This window comes from Myotis davidii, unplaced genomic scaffold (assembly GCF_000327345.1).
Source record: "Myotis davidii unplaced genomic scaffold, ASM32734v1 scaffold60, whole genome shotgun sequence".
In the NCBI taxonomy this organism is placed as follows: Eukaryota; Metazoa; Chordata; class Mammalia; order Chiroptera; family Vespertilionidae; genus Myotis; species Myotis davidii.
The window spans coordinates 2,689,457-2,694,609 of NW_006293007.1; the positions used below are offsets into that span (position 1 = coordinate 2,689,457).

The 5,153-nt window shown below is 60.8% G+C and overlaps 1 long non-coding RNA gene across 1 annotated transcript; it reads left to right on the plus strand.

The window, feature by feature from the left end:
- Positions 1-571: 571 nt before the first annotated feature.
- On the plus strand, positions 572-4,785 carry LOC107183555. Its single transcript, XR_001514344.1, has 3 exons — positions 572-2,733; positions 3,344-3,493; positions 4,397-4,785. It is a non-coding gene; the product is annotated as an uncharacterized LOC107183555 (long non-coding RNA).
- Positions 4,786-5,153: the final 368 nt, after the last annotated feature.

A 5,153-nucleotide genomic window follows, 5' to 3' on the forward strand; every position in this document is an offset into this window, starting at 1 on the left:
GCACAGGGAGCCTCAGGGCTGCTCCCGGAGGCGACCAGCGGTGCTGCAGCGGCCACGGCCACGGCCACGGCTCTGAATCGGCATTATCACTCTGGGTACTTGAGGAGAGGTTGTCTGTGATGAGTTCGCTTTATTAATGACGAATATAACACAGATGGCCTATTTTCAGTACCACCTACTCGCGCGCAGGGCCAGGCCCGAGGCTGGCCTCCTGCGGGGTACGTGACTGCATGGGCTCCGCGTGTGACTTCTCTCATCCGTGCTGACATGTCTCGCCGAGTCCATCCTGGGAGAGCTACCTGGGGGCTCCCGGACCTTGGGGAGCGGGCGGGAGGGGTACGTGGGGGGAGTCCGGGCATGCAGCATATTGCTTCATGTGTGAGGAATGATGCATGTTCAGTCTGTTTCCGTGCCAGGGCCACTAGTCAGAGGGCTCCCTGAGGGCCCTCCGTGGGAGCGGGCATCTGCCCCTCTGTAGGGTGTCCCTCCGCGGGAACACGGGCATGGCCCGCACCTCTCATCCCTCTGCCTCGGAGACCCCAGGCGGGCCTCGCATGCCTCCTGCACCACGACCCCCGGCCCCGGAGGGCCCAGCATGTGCCCACTGGCATCCCATGGAACTGGGCCATCCCATGGCAGCGGGCGGGAGGGTGGCGGGTGGCGGGGCTGCCGCACGAGGATGAAGCCTCCGCCGGGAGTGCTCTGCGCCTGGTACCTGACAGAGGTTGCCTGTGAGGTGTTCACTGTCTATACGATGAATATTATACAGTCAACCTCTTTCCGGTATCGAATCCCGCCGGGGACGACCTTCCCTTCGAGTGCTGACCCCAGGCGGCGGAAGCCTCTGCGTCAGGGTCCCAAGGCCCTGGCGTCGGACCTGGGCCACCTGGTCTATTAATTTTCCAGCTCCATCCTGTGCGGAAGGCTCCTGAAAGCGCACAGAGCTGTCTCCCTGGCTCCAGAGCCCCTGGCTGCAGACATGGGTGCTTGGGGGGCGGGGGGCGTGGAGAGGGAGGGGTCCCCTGCGCTGGGCAGCCCCACCCTCCCCTAGCCCGGCCCTGCCCAGACCACATCAAGGTCACTTTGTGGTAGAGAAGGTTCTGGAAAGGTGAACCACTAGAGCACCTCCAAAGGTGGAGGAAGGCCATTTGGTATTTGTTCCTGGTGGCCTGGGCCTCAGGGAGCCCTTTCTGAGGGGGTGGGGCTGGGGCTCCCCGGCTGCCCATTGCTGTATTGTCCCTGCTTACTGCCACCCCTAGCAGACTGCAAGTTCTCTCAGGTCTCAGGGCAGGAAGTTGTCCTGTCCCCTGCCCTGTCCCCTGCCGTGGGGCACGGCCAGGCCCAGGGTAGAGTAACTGTGAGTGTTTGTTCCCTGACTAAGGAACTCAGGACCTCCGGGGCCTCTCAGGTTCATCCCTGGGAAGGCGGCCTGCGCAGAGGAGCCCTGAGGTGCAGTGAGGAGCGCGAGCATCTGGTAATCAGCTCTTAGACATTCTTCTTGTTTGTTCAAAGCTGCCCGGTTTCCCCCTTTTCCGCCCCTCTCAGGGTGTCATTGGAGAGCCTGAGGCCGGCTGCCACAGGGATCCGTCAGGTGGGCCTGGGCTTCCTGTCCACTTTCCAGGGAATCCCGAAGGGAGTGGCGAGTCCCAGTATAACCCAGCAGACAGCCAGTGGAGCCCCCAACATCCCAGCCAATCCTCCAGCGCTCGGGGCCCGTTCTCTGGGGAACTCCATCTGCAACAGGCAGGAGCTGGTGTCAGGGCTAATATTTTATGCATGGAACTGACTAAATGGGGACATTTGGAGACGAAAATTGCTGTTAATGCATCCACACGTCTTCGGAATATATTAAATGTGTGCGGGGGGGTGGGAGGCAACATCGGCCTTATTTAATAGCTCCAATGTATCCATCCCCACGCCGGAGCAATAAAAAGCACGGTGCCCCCCGGGTCTCCCAGGCCACCCCCCAGGCAGAGCCTGGGGTACATCAGCCCCCACCTGGGAGTCATGCGTGAGACAGATGTCAGCCCAGGGGACCAGGCCCTCCGCAGCCTGCATGTCCCAAACTCATTTTAAACCCGAAGAGGGTGACCCCTTACTGCTCGGCGCAGAATTTCATTAAAAGCCAAATTACTGGCTTATCTACTGTTTGAGGATGAAAGCAAATAAACAAAGGGCCTCTCTCACCCGCCAGGCCGAATGCAAATGTCTCCTCACAGTGGCAGGGACGGAGGTGATCGGGGCCACCTCGGGGCACCGCATGGCTCCGGCCTCGGTCCACGCACCTGGCAAATGGGCATTTTCCTTCCTTGTAGAAACCAGGGTGACTTGGCACCCAGGGCTCAGGTCAGCACGTGGGATTCAGTACCTGAATGTTCCCTGCCACCCTGCCCTAGAGCTTCTGGGAGCCATGGCTTGGACTGTCGGGCCGGCTCATAGTAGGTGCTCAGCTAATGCCCGGCTCAAAGCTGGCCACAGACACCAGCACAAAGTAGGTGTTCAAGACGTGAGGGTATATTGAATCGGATCTCTTTATCCCCAGGAGGCCCTGGGAGCACGTTTGTGGAATGAATAAACAGCAGTGTGCTCTTGGAGGGAATAAAGAAGCAGAGAAACGAAGAAGAATTCAGGGAAGATGGACATAAATCTCCACCAAGGCTCTGCAGTCCAGGAAAGACCCCACAGAGGGAGAGGTGCCGTTTGTCACCGGTGGACAGGCTCGAGGGCCAGGAAGTAAGGGCGTGATGGAGGCTCGTTCATCATTTTCTCATTATCCAGCAACGTGGAAGGGGCTCGCGCACGCGCAGCCATACCACCCGTCACGGAGACAGTGCAGGGCTGGTGGGGGAGGGGGAGCCCTGGGGAAGGGCAGGCCAGCTGGCTGAGAAGGCAGGTCCATCCTGAGGCCCTGGTTTGAGAGGCAGAGAGGACAGGAGCCACACAGGGCCACGTGCCCAGCCCAGGCAGGACTTTGGTGCCATTATGGCCGCAGGACCCACATGGGACCCTGCATTCTCCTGGCACGATCCCAAGGCAGGGGGACATCTGACAGCCCACCTCGCGCCCTCATTTGTTGTTTTCAGACCTATTCCCATGCTTTTGTTCAAGCAGCACCCCTGCCTGGACTGCCCCTCCCTCATCACCTTCTCGGACTCTGCCCCAGTGCCGCCTCCTACAGGAAGCCTCCCTGATCCACCCCAATTCACACAGACAGCCTCAACCTGCAGTCAGATAGCAGCCCTATGACCCTGTGATCAACAAGTGTCGACCTCCCTGCTAGCCCCTTTGGGGCCCCTGTGCCCGGGACGGAAGCTAGCCCAGGGGCCTTGTCTTCTCTTCGCAGGCACACGGGACCGGACACTTGGCAGGGACATCCCCATGGGTGGAGCCTTCGGTCGATCCCAGCCATGAGCCGAAAGCTAGACCAGACCACTTCTGCCGGGAGAGACCTGAGCTGGGAGCCCGGCCTGAGCCCGGATCATCCTCCTGTCTGGTGAGTGCCTGTCAGGGGGACCACTAGGCTCTTCCCATGTGGGCCTGGAGCAGAGGGGGGTTTGCCTGGGGCACGCAGGCTCTAGGGAGCCAACCCTGTTCTTAGGGCCGATGCCACTTGACTCTGGGCTCCAAACAGCGTTTGTGGAGTGAATGACTGACCGAAACGAGGCCTCCTGCCCCAGCCCAGAGCTCCATGCCCTCCCCACATGGCCTTCCCTGGGGCAGGACACCGCTGAGGGGGGCACGGAGCCTGGGGGTGGGAAACCGTCCAGGGTGCGGCTCTCGCCATCTGTGAGAGCTTCGTTTCTCTAACGCTCGAAAATAGATGTTTCTGTTATGCTCGTTGTTGGCAGGGGAGCGGCGGGGCCTGCCAAGGCCTGGGGGAGCCCGCCAGCTTGCTGAGTTTTACTGTACTAACAGTTGGGGCGGGGGGTGTCTCTGTTAACTTGAAATCCCCGATCAATAAACATGCCAATTTAAAGTGTAATTAACTCAGGCCGGAAAATTTTCAGATTTGGACCGCTTTTCACAGTTGAGGTTGTTTTTCTTTTATTTATTTATCTCTTCCCGGGTGTGATGGTGTCTGTGGCAGGTTTTAGCCAGGAAAGATAGGACGGGGTGGGGTCTGAGTGGGGCGCGGGGTGGTGGGAAAAGGAAGGGTCCGAGGAAGGCAAAGAGGGGGGGTCTGCCTGAGACCCCGAGGGCCTGGTGTCTGCATCGCCTTTCTGTCCAGGATGGTGGGTGCCCGGTGAGGAAGCTGAGGCAGAGGGAAGTAGGGGGCTTGCCCGTGTCGCTCTGACCCGTCACTGGGCGCTGTGATGAGAATGGCGGGGTGCTGCTGTGGGGGCCCCAGGAAACCACTGCGTCCTTCTGATGCTGTCCTGTCTTGCCTCCCTCGCAGGCCCTGCTTGCTCCGAGCCCTCTCCTCCCATCTCCTGCTCCACTGGACTCCACAGTGGCCCCTGCTCCTGGAGATGGGACCACACAGCGGCCAGACCAGCGCCCTCTCCCGCCTCACCAGGAAGACAGAGGCCCCACGGCCACCGCTGAAAGGACCTGACTGAGCGCCCAGAGCGGTGCCTCCGCGTGGGACAGGCTGGACTTCTCTGTGGACTGGGGAGGACTATGGGCATGGGGAGGACCCAGGGCGTGGGGAGGCGTCCTGAGTGACAAACTCCAATGAAAGAGCCACCGACCCCCGACCGGGAAGGACAGAGGGGTCCCGCTCCGCCTTTTCAGCCCCTCGGACTGTTGTCAGCCTGTTTGAATAATAAACCCACAAGATAAAAGAACGCAATCTCTTCGTGTGTGTCTCTGTGTGTGGAGGTGGCTATAAGTGGGAGCTTGAAAGACAAAGGTCCCTGGCCTTCAGGAGGGGCCCTCGGCAGGGGGCATCTTCCAAAGGCGGGGTCTCCCTGCGGCGCCCCCCTGCCTGCGCGCCCACATTTCCAGGTGGAAGCGAGGGCCCATAAAAAGACAAACTTCCTGGTGGTCTGAAGTCTGAGATGACTCCCCCAGCCGCTGTGTCACTCCTCCCACCGGGGGCCGAGGCCGGGCCCAGGGTCAGAGCCGGTGCCCACGCCTGGCTCTGCCAGCCTCCGCCTGGTCACGACGCAGCCGCTTGACGCAGCCGCTGACTCAGAGGGCCCCGAGCGAGA